This window comes from Xiphias gladius, chromosome 16, assembly GCF_016859285.1.
Source record: "Xiphias gladius isolate SHS-SW01 ecotype Sanya breed wild chromosome 16, ASM1685928v1, whole genome shotgun sequence".
NCBI lineage: Eukaryota > Metazoa > Chordata > Actinopteri > Istiophoriformes > Xiphiidae > Xiphias > Xiphias gladius.
The window spans coordinates 27,817,501-27,836,801 of NC_053415.1; the positions used below are offsets into that span (position 1 = coordinate 27,817,501).

The following is a 19,301-nucleotide window of genomic DNA, read 5'->3' on the forward strand; positions in this document are numbered from 1 at the left end:
GAGGTGATGTGAAGCGCGGGGTCCCTCGGGAGCCGTTTCTGCTAAAAGACGGCGCCAGAAACCGGTGACCGAGGGCTGAAAGTGAGTCGAGAGCCTCGGAGCGTTTGCGCTTCTGGGTCTAGAAAAGCCCCTGAAAAGTGTCGCGGGTCGCCCCGAGCTCACCTCCCTAGTGAGAGGAGGCTGGTCGCAAACCCGGATCTTCTCCACCAGACACTTTGCAGCCGGTGCAGATGACTGAGGGGCTGGTGGCGGGACGTGTCTGCCGCTGGTGCCGCCGGTGTGTGGTTTGCCGGAGGTGAGGACGCCCTTGATGTCCAGTCACCTTGACGACCCGTCAGCACCACGCAGAGCCGCGTCCGGCACCGCCGGGCTCGCGCCATTCACCTGCTGCAGCCGGAGCGGACGGACGCGGACGCTCACACCTTTTCCTTTGTGGTCCTCCACATGTAGCGCGGCCTTACGAGGACGACACGGGACGCACAGCAACAACTACAGTAGCGACACTCACTGTGGCTCAGTACCGGGGCTCACTTCATGCAAACCGGGTTACAATTGACAGAGAAACCACCTTTTCCAGGCCACTCGGAAAACGCTCCCTGACAGACTCAAAGGAAGGTCGCTCCGCAGAACGGCTGCGGAAGAAAGGAGCCTCAGAAGCAAGTAACAGATGGCCGAGAGTGTATTTAATCAGCGAAGAGCAGTCACATCAACACACGAGCATTTTAAATGTCAGAAGGAAGACATAACGTAATCCGGTTGATCCCAGTGGCCTGGCTCAACAGGTCCATTTCATCTTGAGAGAGAGATTAATGACCACAAGGCTCTGGGACCTGCCCAGAGACCAGCGGAGGGTTCCACTTATTAACTGTGGACAGGAAAAACTACAGACTCACTGATACTGTAGAAAAAATAAAACACAATAGGGTCCGAGAGAAACAGCAGCTAGAGCATCTCCATCTTCAATAATGCCAGGTATTTAATGGATGTGGGTGGAGGTTTGTTCATGGGGGGGGGGTTAATCAAATCCTTTGAGGTGATTGGGTCACTCAGAGGTGGAATGGTAGCACTGTTGCTAACTTTGGATTTGGCGACGTTTAAGACCCCTTGAGTGACCTTCTCCCCCCGATGTTTAAAAAGACCTAGTGAGGTTTGGGGCAGAACTTCAACCTGCAGTAACTGATCTGGTTTGGTTTTTTTTTTGTGGCCACTCGGGGGCAGTGGAGACGATTTTTCTGCCGGCGATTTTTTTTGTCCTTTTGTCCTTCGGCACCAGATCAGAAGCTTCTACCCGGATGTTTTCTGTGCTAATAAGAAGGAAAGAGGAGAGGTGACAGATCTGTCAGAGCCGGTCCCTCAGAACAACTCGTCATCCGTCGTCTGGAAGTATTTGGGATCAAGAACCAATCATACGCTCATTTCATCTCTTCATACAGAAGTTTCTTGCTGGAAACTTTATACAGAGGCTCTGTCCCCAGGACCCGTTGGGCCCCATGGGTCCCTGGGCCAGAGCCTGGAAGGTCCATTCAGTAAACCATTCATGACATCACATATCATTTGTGTATGAGACAAATAAACCTCTGGATGCTTGATTTTGTATAGGGGGTTTTCTGAAGCAAAAGATTATTAGACGATAAATTCCTACATTTGGCATCACAATAGCTTCCCAGCTATTGAAGAAAGGACAGAAACAGGGTGAAATTCAGACCTGCAGCTCTTTGGCTGATGAGCAGTGTGTCGAGCTGCGCAGCATCATATCAGGCCTGACTCATAAACACGACGCTCTTGGTAACGCATCACCGGGGCGACCTCCTCAGCACCATGGAGAGGAGCGGCGCTGGTAACAAACACCTCCTCTAATCTGACAGCTAGCTAACTGACGGATGAGGGGATCTCTTCAGCCGACCCTCAGCTCAGACTGGTGCCTCAATGCCATAAATTGTAGGGGACAGGGTCGTGTATCCGCACTTTGCTCTGCCATGCTCAGTCTTCTTAACAGAGTAAACTCGTGTTTCTATGTCACCGGTGGGTTTTTTTCCTTTGCAGATGTCTGTAGTCTCAGAAAGAGGCAAGACAGACGATCTGAGAGAGATTATGAAGGGACGATTCAGTGAGGGATCGGTCGGCCGCAGAGCTTAGCAAATCCGGGTATTTCACCGACCTGGAACCTGATCCAACATGGAACCGGCTATCAGAACCCGTTCCTAACCAGAGCCGTAAAGCTGTGGACGGGACAGATTAAACAATGAGCTGAAACTGCCGGTGAAGCTCCGCGAAGCCGAAGGGAGCCGCGGGTTCAGCGGGTAATTCCCACCCACGAGTCCTGTCGTCGCAGATTAATTTGATATCAATCAACCAATCGATTGTTTCTGCTCGGTTATAATAATAACCAGTCACTAGCCGGAGTGTAACTCGGGGTTGAGTGAATCTGCTTCTGCTTCTGTAAATGTGACTTAACAGGCAGATAATGAGTGACGATAAAACCATGATTCCCATGAGGCAGCGCAAACACAGACACCAATCATCATCATCATCAACAAACAGCTCCTCTCTTGTCTGGAGGCAAACAGCCGGCTGTTACATCACGGACTGACATGACGGTTTGACTGCTGAGTATCAGCACTGGAGTCACTGCAGCAGAATTTGACACCGCTCCACCCGGCGGCTCCCGGCTGCCGAGGCTGTGTGAGGTTGGTTTGGTCCGCCGTCCGAGGGGATTAGAGCGGCTGCGGCGGCTACGTAACCCGCCAGATATCCCGCAGGCCCGTGCGGTTGTCGGGGAGAACATGGCGGCCGAGTTGTCACAGGAGAGAGTGGAGACAAAACAAAACAGCCTCCATCATTCAGCACAGAGACACGGAATCCCTTTCACTCCTCAGACCGGACTGAAAATCTCCTCAGCCTTCTCCTGTTGTGATTATGTTTTCTGCATCTCATTACACCGTGTGGCAAAAGCAGCCTGTTAGCTTCCGTAATGCGATTATCCATCCTCTTCATGTCTTTTGCAGATTCTGCCGCGCCACCTCACAAACGTTAATTGACCCCACGCTGCCGCGCTCAATGGGGACGACTGTCGCTAATTGCGGTGGTATTTTGAGATGCGGTGGGAGAATTAGGCAGTTTTCCACCACAGGAGGAATTATTCACTAGAGATGACTACACAAGCATTCGTGTGTGTGTGTGTGTGTGTGTGTGTCCCTGGTTGTCATCACGTTGTGGGGACCCAAACCTGACATCCGCCTCATGCTGTGGGGACCAAGTAGGTGCACTTTCTTTTAGGGTGAAGGTTAGAATTAGGGTCAGGTTTGGTTCACCCAGTTTATGAAGAAACATTATAAACGAACGAGGAACAAAGGCTAATTGTTTTGCTATATCAGCCTCATATTGGCCCGAATAGAAGACGATAATTCTCCCTGGAGATGGGGTTTGAAATGGTGGCCTGTCTTATACTGGAGGACGAGACAGTTACGTGTTCACAACGTCAGATATTTTTCTTTGAACGGAGCAAATACCAGTCTACCATGGTCTGCTACAGAGTGTTGCATTATGGGATGTTTGTAGCCTCAATGTCGCTAGGCTAGCCAGTGTATTCGTTCTGTTTATAGTCAGTCTTTGAGCCAGTCGGCGCTAAAAGTGTCTTAGTCCAGTTGAACCTGCAGGAGTCTCTGAACGCGGGTGAAAATGTTCATGGCGTCTCCAGACGTCTGTACTGCACAAATGAACCAGGGAGAGACTCAGAGTTGTTTTTTATTTTTCATTTTTCCAATTTCTTTCTTTATTGAGTTTTTGTGTGAGCATATCCACAGGCTCCGACCCTGTCTCCTTGAAATGATGTTTTTATTCAACTAACTTGCAACAGCAAAGATGTTTTGCAGGAAATTTAACTGCAACCAGATCACGTTTTCTATTAACATGAAGAAATGTTGTTAGTTCACGTATCTGACGAGTCACAAACACAGTGATGCTGAACGTATCGGTTAAATCTTCACAGACAACATGTTTGTTTTCCCCCAAAGTATCCTGCAGAGCAACATCCAGCTGTAGTGACTTCAGACAAAACCTGTTTATTTACGTTGAACCAAAACCACCACCTTTCCTGAACCTTAACCAAAGATGGGACTCTGGATGCGATGCTGGTCTCCGGTCTCACAGTCTTGCGTTTTGTAAGATAATGCAAAGGTCCGGTGACTGGATGGGGAATTAGGAAAGCCGTTAGCCGTATACGCCCATCATTTCTAGGAGACAGGGTGGCAGGCGGATGCGAGCCCCTCCCACTCCCCAACCCATCCACACGCAGACTTACTGGATATGTGCAGATAGTTGTGAATGCACCAGAGCACTTATAGTAATCTACACATGTACTCACACACATACCGTACACGTATGTGCTCGGTGTCTGTGGACAGAGAGAAAAGCCCCCACGCGTGACCGCCCTCCTAAACATGCACACGTTACATAGTGTTCCCAGCACATCGAGTCAGGACTGGACGTATCTACCTGAAGACCCTGGAAGAAGGGGAAAATAGATTTAAATAATCAAACCAGGATGTAGATTTTTTTTGGGGTGAAGCTTCCCTTTAAGGTCAGACGTGGAGGAAGGGAATCAGTGTAATTGAGAGTCCTCTCAAGGATGGTTAATGGAGTATCTGTGGCTGCGTGTGACAGGGGAGTCACCAGCTGTGTATTGATCCGCAGACGCAGGATTCAGACGGACTCTTGGCTCTGAACCAACCAACTCTCTCGCTCTCCCCACGCAGCTGGTTTTCATTCTCTGTCATAGAAGTCAGACTGTGAGATTTACAACCGGCTCGGTGGGAACGGTGGAGCAGCGTCTGGGCTGAAAATAACACATGCACGCGTTTGCGCTGCCTGTATTTACAGGGCGGTGGTTACGTTAAAAGCCGCTTTGCACGACAGTCGGGTTTGACGCGGTAGACGGTTGGAATGTCACTATGAATGCATTTCTTAGCTCCAGAGGGAGCTACCAGGACCGCAGGGGTGAAAATATCTCATTTCAATTTGAAGGGGAGCTCCAGTCATTTAGTGTTACACTTCACATAAATAGTTGTAGAGATATTTCACTAAAAACCAAAAATTCAACCTCTGGTGGTTTGAAACGGTCGCACCCCTTCGACATTAAACCATTCATTCCTCAGAGACATGTTGAAGATGTCGAATATACAACATACAACCATCGTTGACAGTTTATCGTGCTCAAGGGCTCTCTGAACAACTCAAGTACAAGACAGTTCAAATACACTAAATTACAATATTTAGGTTCAAAACGTGATCAGATTAGGATGCAACTAAAACCATGAGTAAATAAATAATAAAGCCTAACGTTAAAACACTAATTAAAAGATAAGTGAAGCAGATTTGTTTTTAAGTTGTAGCATCTATGTAGGTTTTCTTGGAAGTCCGTTAAACTGTGGCTGTAAAGGGAAGCACATGGTCAGCAGCAATAACAAGTCCATGCTACGTTTTCTAGTCTTCAGCAGTCCAGTGTTGGTGAGCCTTTGCCCACCGCAGCCTCAGGTTTCTGTTCTAGACTGACAGGACTGGAACCTGACGTGGTCTCCCGCTGTTGTAGTCCATCCACCTCAGGGTTGGACATGTTGTTTATTCTGAGAAGCTTCTCTGCTCACCACAGCTGTAAACGGTGGTTACCTGAGTTACCGTAGCCTCTGTCAGCTCCAGCCAGTCTGGACGTTCTCCTCTGACCTCTCTCATCAACGTGAACTGATGCTCGCTGGATGTTTTTAGTTTTTGGCTCCACTCTGAGTAAAAACTCTAGAGACTGTTGTGTGTGAAAATCCGAGGAGATCATCAGTTTCAGAATCACTCAAACCGGCTCGTCTGGCTCCAACAATCACGCCACAGTCAAAGTCACTGAGGTCACGTTTTGTCCCCATTCTGATGTTTGATGTGAACATGGACTGAAGCTCCTGACCTGGATCTGCAGGATTTTATGCACTGCTGCCACACGATTGGCTGATTGGGTAACTGCACGAATAAGCATTGGTACTGGTGTTCCTAATAAAGTGCTCAGGGAGTGTATATGTACAGTTCAGTTTTCTTAAAAAGAAGCAAGGACTACTATAAAAGAGAGAGGATGTTGGAGTCAAGGTGCAGATACATTATCTACCTGAGAGTCCCAGGTCTAAAGTAGCAGGATGATTATTTCCGTTATTGGGTCGATTTATTTTCTCGATCGATAACTTTTTCTATTAAAAGCCAGAATTAGTTACAAATGTTCATTCCAAGTTCTCAGAGTCCAGGGTGACGTCTTTAAGGCTCTTGTTTTGTCCGACCAGCTGTCAAAACCCAGACATTCAGTTTACTGTAACGTAAGATGAGGAAAAGCATCAAATGTTTGGCTCCGTTACCAACTCAACACTCAAAATGATTATTCAATTATCAAAATAGCTGCTGATTCATTATCATTAATCGACTTATTATTGCAGCTCCACATACAGATACACTGAAGGTCTGCCACTAATGATTATTTTCACTATTAATATTTTTTTCCCTCATCAAGCACTCTGTTAATCAAAATGTCAAACAAAAAGTCCCAGAACAAAAATGTGACGTCTTTAAATCTTCGTTTTGTCCAGAACTCAGAGATTCACTTCATGAGGATATAAAAGAGAGAAAAGCAACAACTCCTCACAATGGAGAAGGATGAAATTAATGTTCTGTTGACTAATCGATTAATGTAGGAAATGATTAGTCAATTCACTGATGAGGCCGGCGAGAGAAAATTCATCAGCAGTGATCAGATATTCAGATATTTTGCATTGATTTGAATCAGAGGATGTTGTGTTTGGCAATTAATCGGTTATCAAAATTAGTGATTCAATTGCTGTAGATTGATTAATACGTTACTCAACTAATATTTCAGCCCTATAGAAAACATACACTGTGAGCATCAGCACACACACACACACACTCATTGACATAATGCATTCCCTAGACCCTCACCCTGACCAGAACCTGGTTCTAACCTGACCCCTAGAACCCGGTCTGGACCCTCCAACAGCCCTTTGAAGCCGTGAGGACCGGACAAAGTGTCCTCACAACGATGGTTTAGAACTCAAACTGGTCCCCACTAAGATAGAAGTACAAGTCCACACACACGCAGCGGCCATTGTGTGAATTAGACAGCACTTCAGTCACAGCAGCTCTTCCCCTCCGGCTGCTCTGCTTCCTCCATCACACTGATGGGAGTCTCCTTTGATGTGCTGCCACTCCATGAACTGTGTGTGTGTGTGTGTGTGTGGCCATGCGTGTAGTGATGTGGGGTCTTTCTCTGGTAACACATCAAGCAAATGTGGTTTGTGCTGAAGAGGAGAGCAACAGGAAATAGGTTCTACTTCCTGTCTGTCTGAGAGGCAGCACGAGGCGCCGAACCCTCCTGTCAGTTCATCCTTTACTTTCTCCATTAATGAATAAACTGTTTGATCTATACAATGAAAAAAACAAAATCCCAAAACCCATGTTGACATTTTCGTCCAAAAGCTTAAGAGGCTCAATTAACTATGACAGAAAACGAAGACAGAGAGCAAACGTTCCCGTTCTGAGAATCTAGAACCAGATCATCTGCGTGTTTATTGCTTTAAATAACCGCTGCAGTCATTTCTCATTGTTAAAGCAATGAGATCAGTTTTCCGTCAAGGCAAGGCAACTAATCATTTCAGCTCTAAAATGATCGTTTATGGATGAAAAATATTGTGAGTTACAATATTGAGATATGAGAATTTTGTCCCAACAGGATTATAAAGAGACACAAAGTAATGGTACTAAATTATTGTCCAGCTCAGTCTAGTTTCAAAGATGCCAAACATTTGACGCTTCCAGCGTCTCCAGCCTGAAGACTTGTTTCTTTTCTCGTTACAAACTGAACGTCTTTGGGCTGTGGACTGTTGCTCCGACAAAACAACACGTTTGTGCATTACTTTATTTCCGGTTTCCCTTTTTTCTTCTTCATTTCAGAGGGAGATTCTGGAGTTTACTGCACCGCATTTATGTGAGATTTTACATGAAAAAAAACCCATAAGCTTATGAAGTGTGTGTAGTGTGGTGGAAAATCAGTGTGTAGTTCTGTGTCCTCATCATGTGTCAGTGTCTGAGTTGTTCTCACTTCCTCCAAAGAGACATTCCTCCTCTAAACGTCTCCCGTGTTTCAAAGAGAGGAATTTTACTGCAGGACTTTGTCCTCCTCTGCAGTATTTTCACATGGCTGTGTTGTTACTTCTTCCACTGCTGACATGGTTCCGATTGCGGGGAGTAAAGATGGCGCATGTGAGATTCGGGATTTGTCTGCGTTTTGCCAGAATATATCTGAAACTGCGTCTTGAGGTGATGGTCATCCACGTCCTTCTTGGCTGCGTTTTACGCTGGAGTCTTTCGATAGTGGGCAGATATTCGGTCTGGTCTTCTCAGGATACCGGAGGAGTCTAAAAGTGAAAGTGGTCTTTTTGTTTCCTGGTCTTTGGGCTTCACTAAGTGCGCCGCCTCAACCAAAACACATCCTCTGCTCTCCTCGCAGCTTGTCGTTTTTAAATGTGCAGACATAACTCACATGCTAGCTCTTCCATTCCAGTTAAACCATTTCCAGCCTGTGGACTGGGAAGTGGACTGCCTGGAGATGGTGCCGTGTGCTGCGGTCGGGGCCCCCTATGAACCGTTCACAGGAACTAGCTGCAGCCGCACTAATGGGCTTCAGGTTTTTCAGTCTTAGTGTGCTAGATGTAGCTCTGAGTGATGCTTGCATGTGTGCGCTACTGTGCGTGGTTGCAGCTGTAAGCCTGTGTTCACTCATGCGGAGGCAAAGTGGCAGGACGCCCGTCATTGTCAACCGAAGCCTGAAGGCTGCAGAGATTCCAAGAGGCAGAAGTGAGGTGGTGTGTCCTACTGCAGATGTCCTCCAGCGTGCGGCAGTGGTTCTCCTCATTACTAAAGGCAAAAATAAGTTGCCACTCAGTGCCTTCAAAAATATCCACAGGAATACAAGAACCATGCTGGTAGTCATGGGTTTTGTAATTGGCATTGAGTTTGGGATATTTCCCATACTGCCTTGGGGTATGTAAACTGAAAATATACTGTACTGTTGCCATGGATCCAGTGAGTTACGCTGTGAGCAGCAACCGGAATCCCATTTTATTTTAGGAACTATGATTCTATGATTTCAAAATCAGATGCATGGACGTTTGTTCTTGACGATCTCGGGGATAATTCTGTTCTTGAAAAGCGTAATTCACCCTGACTCTGAAAACGTGTGTTTCATGTTAGTGTGTCTGACTGAGTTGCGGCTCAGAGAATGAGTGAGATTTTTGATGCTACGGGTTTTAAAGCAACTTACTGGCCTTTTCCATGCTGCAGCTGTACTTTCCACCTCACAGCTCTCTCTCCACCTACCACTGCTACAGTGTCAGAAAACAGCTGGGCACTCGGAGCGGATGTAAGTACGTTATGTCTTTCATGCTAAACAAGACCCAAAGTTACAGATTCAGTGAGAGGAAAGAGACAGGCTGCCTCTCCTGCCCTCTGTGTGTGTGTGTGTGTGTGTGTGTGTGTGTGTGTGTGTGTGTGTGTGTGTGTGTGTGTGTGAGGGTTTAGCTGAGGTGTTGTAGATAAGCAGCAGGCTCTTGCTCTTCCCATTAGGCTGCTGAAGAAGGATGACATGGACTCCATTTCGCTCACCCTCCCCCACCCATCACACTCACACACACACACACACATTCTGTCTTTGTGAGGACACTCATTGACATAATGCATTCCCTAGACCCTCACCCTGACCAGAACCTGGTTCTAACCTGACCCCTAGAACCCGGTCTGGACCCTCCAGCAGCCCTTTGAAGCCGTGAGGACCGGACAAAGTGTCCTCACAGCGATGGTTTCAAACCAAAATTGTCCACACAACCATAGAAAGACATGTATCCACGCACACACACGCACGCACACACTCTTCATCCACCAGTCTCTCGTCTCTCCAGGGTTAAATGCAGGTTAAGTGTCTGACACGATGTGTATCTGTGTAAGATTCATTGCGGCAGACAGTCACATCCATTTCCATTGGCACACAACAGACTGTTGCTCCAGTGAAGAGCTTCTACATCCAGGAGTGTTACGCAGATGCACTGGTGTGTGTGTGTGTGTGTGTGTGTGTGTGTGCGCGTGTGCGTGTGCGTGCGTGGTCTGGTACGACTTAGTTTGCTCACGTTCTCACGTTTCCTCGGTCTGTCTGGGTCTCGCTGTGGACAGATTTCTGTTTGTCTTCGGACTAATTCACTGCTTCCTCTGCGACAGGAACAGAATCACATGCTCACTTTGCTCAGGACAGACACACATTCTTCGGTATTTGGTTTAAAGCTGCTTTCAGTTGGATCTGGTGCAGCGGTTCAGGCCGGATCTTTGAATCCGGGGGTCCCTCAGCGTAAAACATCTGCTACTGGCTCTCAGGATTCATTGTCTGCAGAAGCGTGATCTATGAGGAATACTGAATGTTCTTCCTGAAGCCTTCTCATCGATACACTGCACCAGGGCTGCAACTGATTGTTTTCACAAGCGATTTCATCGAAGTGTTTAGTCTATAAAATGCTCAGAAAAGAATAAAAACAGAACGCCTGTCCTAGTTTCCCAGAGTCCGAGATGACGTCTTCCGGTGTCGTGTTTGTCAGTTTACAATCAATTAAAACGGAGAAAAGCAAAACAGTCAGCACTGGAGAAGCTGAAACCGAATGTTTGACATTTTTGCCTGATAAATAACTAAAATGATTAATCGGCCGTCAAGGTTGTTGCTGAGTGCATTAGCAGATTATGTCATTCTGCTTCCTGTTTCCATTACTGTTCGATATTGATTTATCTGCCTCTCAAAGGGCGACAGTTCGTAGGTCCAGTAGAGGATTGATCTGATTCTGTAGAGCACCAGTATGAATGCAGGTTAGGGAGCAGTAGTACAGTCTCACTGCTCTGTCTCTGCCACATTGTCAAGCTATGTGTGACCCACATCTTGAGCCCTGTATTTTCAGTCTGTGTTTATATTTTGTCTCATTGTGACCGTTAAAACTCCGCCCGATCAGCGGTGACCAGCTCCTGTTCTCGGTGTAGCCGTGGACGTGCAGACGACTGTCACTGGATCCTCGTGACGCCGACGGAAACCTACAAACATGAGGATTCTCGGCCAGGTTCTGCAGCTGTAAGGAGCCTCTTTTTTTCTATCATTTCTGAGCGGGTTTATGGACGTTTTTTCTCGATGATCTCAGAGATGATGATATTCTCGGAAAGTGGAAGCCACATGTTAGTGTGTTCAGATTTAACTGATCGGTGACTTCGAGAAGATTTTTGATGCAAAATGCAGCTATTAGGTGCCAAATTGCTTCAGAGTGAGATGCCTGTGAAGATTCTCAGTCATCCAGGTCATGGTTATCCGAGAAAAAGCTGACTTAAGAATTGAAAGTGCAGTTGCCTCAAAGTCGAATCACCTTTTCTTGGACCTTTTGAAAGTAACGTGGTCATTTCCATGAGCCACCGCTGCAGCTCCAGCTGCTGACCGTGTTGGTGAGCAGTCAAATCGGCAGCCACGCCACATTAACTTTGCTGCCCGTTGTTTGCAGAGCCTCGCCACGCACCTTTCGTCCCTTTCACCTAACACCGCACCTTCGCCTTTACGCCGCACCCGCAGCTCTGGATTCCCTGCGGCGTTGACATCGGTATGACGGCCACTGGACCATCAAGGACGGTGAGGGATGAGCTTTTATTAAAGAGCAGACTGCTGTGGACAAAGAAGACGGATCATTACACCGTCCAACAGCGGGAACAATAGAGGAAACAAGCTGCCTGCAGCCTGCCAAAACCCTCTGTTACGCTGACAGCAACATACACCCTCTGTCTCTGCTGCTCTGTCCTAATGAACACACTGCACCTGCCCTGATTTCCAACAGTTCTGCTGACTCTCTGCCAGCCTCCGCTACGAACTGAGACAGCCGAGACCAACCGGCGAGTGATGCAACACTGTGGCTTGAACAGAAAAGATCAGCCCGGTGTCACTGCCTTCACTCTTCTGAATGTTGGTTGAGAAAACAACGGCCTAAAGGTGTGGAAATTCCCGTGGCTCTGCAAAATGTTTGAACCTGCCACGGGCAGCGCTGGGTATCGAGAACCTGCCTCCAGTTTACAGGATCCGAGTGTGAAGGAAGGTTTAGCCGATTGTTACGTGTTATCTAAAAACTGTGAAATCTAAACGGCACCCAACACGTTAGGCAGCTCTGTCTATGTCTGCATTAGGCTAAACACTAATACTGAGGTGCTAAATTTTAAGACGCCGTTTTCATGTCAAAATGATTTGTGTCCACATGAGCGTTTCCTCTTGGCTTTAGTAGAAACCCCCACCCACAGTGACACACCTGAACAACATGAAAACTTCTGAATCTCTTTGTCCTCTTTTCAGTCGATAGACAACAAACATCACAGCCAACATCTGGAAAAGTGGACACACTGAGGCATCAAGCCGGCGTTTTAACATTTAAACTCTGGAGTTTTGAAAAAGCGCTGCTGTGGTGTGAGGGGAAAATGCAGTTTTAGTCTTGACCGGGGGCTGAAACCCTGTTTTTATAAATTTAACCAGCTCAATGTGGACGTAACCTATGAGACAGTGGAGGACAGGGACTTATTAGACTGGTTCGGAGCTGAAACATCACCGCTCCCTCCAGCTGCAGAGCGACACAGACAAAAGCTGCTTGGTGGATTCTTCTGGACAGTAAAAAGCAACACGGCAGTAAAACACAACTGCAGTTTTCTCTCTCTCCATTTTCTTTGCACATGTGAATGTTTGTTTGCACCAACACCACTAGTGTGTTTGGATTGTTAAAGTGTGTGTGTGTGTGTGTGTGTGTTTGCCTGCAGAGTGCAGTTTGTGACAGTAATGGCTGCTGAGAGCATCTTCTGCTCTGATGCTTTTCACTGATAAATGCTTTCGGACAGCCTGCCGTCCCCCCGCAGCCACGTCTCACGTCACACTACACCTCCCAGAATGCAGCTGTCTCCCAGCTCTGCTGGTGACTGCAGAGCACGGGGATTTTCCCCCGTAATCCCCCCGTGGCGTCAGACATTTGTTTTATGTGATTTCCACACACATTCGGTCTGCAGAGGTTTGAGTTTCTTTCCTTGAGGGTCGGACGAACCGCAGTGCAGCTCCGTGGACGGACGTCCGGTCCGTCCTGGCGTGACCAGGCTTTAGGACGCGTCGGTGTAGAGCTTTTTGCCTTTTTAATTTCCTCATTACAAGGTGTAGCAGGGTGTAATCGCTGCGTGAAAATAATGTAGTGAGGAAGTCAGTGGAACATGAGGAAGCGTTTCCTGCAGCAGGTATAAGAATGAAGCTTTTCAGACGTTGTAGTTACAATGCCCCAGAGCCAGTTAATGCTACAAGCTCCCCTGGAACAGCATCCTTATCAATGATATTCCCTCGTAGAGTTGCAGAATGTGAGGAGCTATTTCAGGCACCCCCGACTCTGGAAGCGAAAACCCCCTTCATTTTTCCCACAGACGGTGTTGGCGACTGAGCCGGAGCTCTTCTACAGCTGGGACGGACACGAAGCAAAAGATGAACGACTAGTTCTCGTTCACAAAGAGTGAAAGCCTGAGGACCTAAAAACAGAAGGAGAGAAGTCAACTGCGACTCCCAAGGTCCATTTTGGCAGGAAACATCTACACGCAATTAATGAGTGAGGCAGTTGTTATAAAAACGACCCTGATAACGAGATGAGATTCATCGGGATCGGATTCACCTCAGCAGGTGATCGATCGCATATATTCATATATTCAACTCAAAATCAAATCGTGTTTATAGTCGACAAAACCGGCGACTGTCCTGAACTATTCCGGTGGCTCCGCGAACCCGTGTCGTCTGGAGAGTTCAGTTAACGGTAAAGAGCCAACTCTGTACATCCGAGGCGGCCTCTTGTCTGATCGGTGGTGTTCACTACTAAAGATGGCGGATGCTACTCTGCTCCTCCTGGTCTTTGTTTTTCTCGTGGTAACTTCCTGGCTCTGCAGCCGATGGAAAGTGAGGTTGGGAGGAAGACGTCTAATCTTTTCCACTGAGCTGGAGTCATGCGTCTCCTCGCCCCAGCCCGAGCGCTAATGGAGCTTGTCCTGAAAAGTGCAGCTTTTGTTTAATGACTTTAGCGTTTCCACAGTGAAACGTGTTTATCTCTGCTTCTGCCTCAAGACTTCAGAGGTGTGTCGAAATCTGGCTGCTCCAAATTCAAAAACCGGGACCTCAACTGAAAACCTGGTTCTGTAGTCCCCGTTTGTCGCTGCTCGGCACATTAAATATGCATGTTTATATTTGAATTGTTCTTTTGTGCTGCACAGGAAACCTTGGGTTGTGTTGTTGAGACGTCAGAGCTCATCTCTCAACCTTTACAGCTGAGGAGGAAAGTGGCTGCAGGGGATGGAAAGAGCCAAAACAAAGGTTGAATAGGCCGCATCTTTTCTTCTCCTGTGTTCCTGGCCCCCAGTCCGCGTGAGCCAACTGTCTGTGGTATTTGGAGCATGGATAAGTCACAGCGCAGTTGATTCCAGTGGCAGCACTCGTTCTTTTTATTTTCATTCATTCTTACGGCAGACATGGTTGGTGAAATACAGACATTTGTAAAGCTCAAACGCTGGACTCCTCTCTTCATTTCAAGGTGCAAAACATTCAGGAAGCTAAAGAGTAAATATGTAACACCTGCAAGAAAAAACTTCAGTTTTAGGCCTTTGAATGAGTCTGAGTTCTAGTTCCTAAAGACTGAAGCTGCATTAAACCTGAAAACGTATGACCTCATTAAGCCCTCTGGTTCCATCACGGTCCCTGTTGGAGTCAAGTAATTCTAGGACAAGACAAAGTTCAGAGCCTCCTACGCTGCATTTAGGACGCAAGTAGCTGCTCCACGGCCACGTCGGTGATTACGTCAACAAGAGCTAACCAAACATTTGGAGCAAATGCACAGAAAGAATAGAAGAATGCCGAAAGTGGAAGTGAAACGTTTCAGTTAAACACTGTTTTAGTGTGATTGAAGCAGGAACGTCAGTAAATCAGCCTGCGTTGATCTATAACTGAATCTGAGTGATTCTTCCAGTAACCAAAACCTCCATCTCACCCTGACCCTCTCCTTTCTAGGAGACAGGGTTTTCGTGTGTTCACATCGTGTCGCTGCGCACCATCCTGACGGCAGTGTGATTTCCTGCTGAGGCCGATGCTTCGCTGCGTCGCCCTTCCCTGTGATTGGCTGAGCTGTGTCAGACCTGCGAGACCAGCGAAGTGATTGGCTGACTGCGTGTTTATCGATCGCCGCACCCTCTGATCTATATCCACCTTCAGCTACATGAACCAAAACGCCAGGCGGAGACGCCCACGCAGCCCGTGAGCCCAAGAGCGACCGCTCTGCGCCGGGAGTTTGTGCTTCTGTGACTGAATCCGGATCCGTCTTTTCAGTGGCGTCGCTGCGTTTACTACAGTTTTGTAGACCTGTATTTGTGTTGGTTTGCTTTGATGGTTTTGTTCCAGACATCTGACCTTATGTGATGTATGTGGACCTTTTAATTAAAAGTGTCCATACTGAGACAGTAGGCCACGAGCATTATATAAAAACTGTCAAATGACAATATGTGAGCGTGGTGAAAGCAAATGTTTGTGTAAATGCTACGTATAATATGTAGTGGAAATTTAAATCCCGTGCGTCTGTAGAGCAGATGATGACTCTGCTGTGCACTCAGCGGGACGACAGTTAAATCTTTGGGTGAGGACATGGTGCTGGTGAAAAGGAGCCTTCATACCAGTCTCATTTTTTACTTGTGAACTTGTCAAACTGAGAAATCCTGTTAGAGACATTTTCAACCTGCAGCTAAATCAACACAGATCTGCGTCCAGGGTTTCCCTCCGGATGTCGAGCGATGGTCCAAGGACGCGGGCAGAGCCAGAGAGCGTTTGGCTGCTGTACTTTAACCACAAATCAAATACTTTCAAGGCCTCTCAGTAATTTGAAGACGTTTAAAGATCTTAGTAAAAACTGCTCTCAACTCCGAAACGTCTGACAAGTTTCCACTGGGAAGCCTGTAAAAAGGTGTTGGAAACATTTTTTTCCAGGTAATTGTGGCTCGATGGGCCGACGCGGCTTTTGACCGGCGAAAGCTGTGTTGTCGTGAGATGTAGCGTCGTAGAAGTGCGTCTGTCCGTCTGTGAACACACTGAGCGAGCTTTATTCACAGGAACATAGCTTTATTTATACACCATTTTGAGACGAGCAGAGAAAAGCAGTCGAAAGTGCAGATGTGGAGCTTTCACACAGCATCTCACTCGTGTGTGAACGGTTGAGACGGACATGCTGTCGACTTCCAATGAGAGAGGCAGCGAGATCACCTGGATAAAATCCCTCTACATGTAAAATCCCTGTATCGCAGGTTCACGTCTTACATTTTTTCCGGCCCTGTTATTTGCACGGTGGCCTTTAGCTCTACCGAGGGACGGTGCTGCGTACACACCTGTTTTATATACTGTATTTATGATGCTTCCCGGTGGTTCAGTGAGTTTCCTGCAGTTGTTAAATCTCCTCTCGGGCAGAGGAGGCAGACAGAGCTGACGTCTCACCGGCTGCATCTCAGACCTGAGAACAGACAGACAGCTCACGTCACATCCCACGCAGCCAAACATCTGTCTGCCTCTGGTCACAGCTGTCTATATCTATGCTGTTACTACTGTGGCATCTCCCTTTCCCGCTGCGCTCCTCTCCACACCGCGGGGAGCGCCGTGCAGGGCGACCGCCTGCACCGACCGCAGGCTGTGTTTCTCTGGGAGAGGTGGCTTGTTTTAACATCGCCTGCTCTGGGCGGCGGTTTTAATCCCGTCACAACCCCCCACCCCACCCCAGCGATCATTACAGCCACAGTCACCTCCTGTGTCTCTGTGAACTGGCTGCTCCTCCTGCCATTTGAATCCTGGTTTTAAAAGTGGGTCTGATTTTCTTCTGCTTGTTCTTGTTTTTTCAGCTCAGAGTGAAATTAGACTTTTGTGTGAAAATGGAGGAAGTTAAAATGCTTCTGTTAATCTGAAGATGGAACCATGCTGACACCAACACAGAGGCTTGTTTGGGAACCAACATGGCAACGGAAAACTAAAACCATCAGATGAACAAGAGCCTGTAAAGCTCATCAAATGTACCGTTGGATTGTCAGCTACATGGAGATGCTGCTGTTCTCTCTTGAGCCCTGTTTTTAGCCTCTATCTGTTCTCATTCAGTCAAACCGTCCCATTAAAAGCTGCCGAACCAGCTGTGATCAGCTCCTGTTGCAGCGTAGCCTTGGACGTACAGGCAACTGTCACTGGGTCACTGTGATACTGAGGGAAACTTAAAAACAGGAAGATTCTGAATGAAGTTCTGCAGTCTCTCTTTTTTCTCATATGCTATGAATTAAAAATCAAAAATTAAAGATTAAAACTCATTTAAAAACGAACCAAAGAAGACTTAGAGCAGCATAAACCTGCAGCAGAGACGAGATACTGTGTTTCCTCATGTAGCAGGACTCAGGACTGTGACGCCCTCAGTGCTTTAAATTTCCAACAGCTTCCTGCGCTCTCTAAAAGCCCTTTCCCTTCCCATTACTCTCTCTGCTCCACAACGAACCAGACGTTATGAGTTGTTTTCTTCTTTTTGTCATTTGGTGCCGCTGCTCACTGGCATCACCGATTGTTGACATGGACCCTTGGCTCCTAGCCCTTAATTTAGCCTCGCTAAAATTAGTCTGTAAAATCTAGACTGGCCTCACACTGCAGACCAGTGTGAGACAATCAGTTGTGTGTGTGTGTGTGTGTGTGTGTGTGTGTGTGTGTGTGTGTGTGTGTGTGTGTGTGTGTGTGTGTGTGTGTGTGTGTTTGCATGCAGCATTGTCCCCCTCTTGTCGACGTGCTGCCTCAACATAAATATGTATTTCCCGTTTACACCATCAGCTGGGAGAAAAATGTAGATTTAACATTCATCTCACTGCTTCACTGCCTCCTCCTCCTCCCTGTTTCAGGATTTTCTCTGTTTATCTACAGTGTGTGTGTGTGTGTGTGTGTGTGTGTGTGTGTGTGTCTACATGTCTATGGTTGTGTGAGCAAATTCTGGTTTGAAACCATCGTAGTAAGGACATTTTGCCCAAGGACAGAAACACATTTTCACTCACACTTCTTCTTAACTTCCTTTCTAATTTTCTCACACCCTTGCCTACAGATGTTCACACACACACACACACACACACACACACACACACACACACAGTGCAGCAGGGTTATTTTTCCAGGCACAGACTCTGATGCATGCAGAGCAGTACAGTGATATTCAGCTGGAAGAGGGGAGGGTTTAAATTTTAATGACTTATGCAGGAGGAGGCCGTTATTTCATTGGAAACACTTGGGTGCACAGGGCAGAATCTATAATCCTCTTTATTGGAGGGAGTCTCCGCGGATGTCCTGTGGGAATCCTGCCTGTGTGTGTCTCCGTGTTTGTGTGTGTGTGAGGGGGTGGCGCTGGTGATGGAGCTGCCGTGAAATCTCTTTGTTCTCATTCGGGAATATTTCCATTTGAGCACACTGGGATAATCAGCTGTGTCTCACGGAGAGTAATAAATGAATGATGGCTTATTTCACAATTCAATTGGAGTCCGACATCAAAAGGTGATATTTTTCTATACTTGTCAATATGATTTTATACGTGGGCAGGCAGGAGAACGTGCTGTAATTGGACACGATTAACGTCAATTCTGCGTCCAGCAGAGACGCCCCCCCCCCACGAGGAAACGGCGGCCGGACAAGTTGGAGGTGGACACGTGATTTATGAGCCGACTGGGATCATGAGAAACTCAGCAGGTCTTCTGTGTACTGTTGGGAAAAACCCCTTGTTTGGCTTTGACAGCCGTTCACCTGTGTAGATACAGAAACACTTTTTGGGGAGTTCCTTTGTTGGCCGTCTTGTCCCGAGCTAGATGAAAGGTTTGATATCAGACACAAACGCAGCTTCGGAGGGAAACGCTGAAGAACTGTATCCTGTTTAGTCTGAACGCACCTGTACAAAATCTGTATCGGAAGACGCTTTGTGAAAATGATTCTCTGTATTTTCAGTTTCAGACCCGGGTCCCCGTGCGTCCCGGTGCATATACAAGTTTCAGATTTGTGACCAGCGAGTGTGAGTGTGTGTGTGTGTTGTGACGCTGAATCTGACTGTCTCTCTCTTGGCTGGTTAGCCCAGACCTGCTGTTTCTATAAAACAGACACAAACAAGCTC

The 19,301-nt window shown here is 47.2% G+C and overlaps 1 protein-coding gene across 3 annotated transcripts in view; it reads left to right on the forward strand.

Moving 5' to 3' along the window:
* Window positions 1-19,301, forward strand: part of enox1 (ecto-NOX disulfide-thiol exchanger 1) — a 112,724-nt gene that overhangs the window by 558 nt on the left and 92,865 nt on the right. The gene's annotated exons all lie outside the window — the stretch shown is intronic.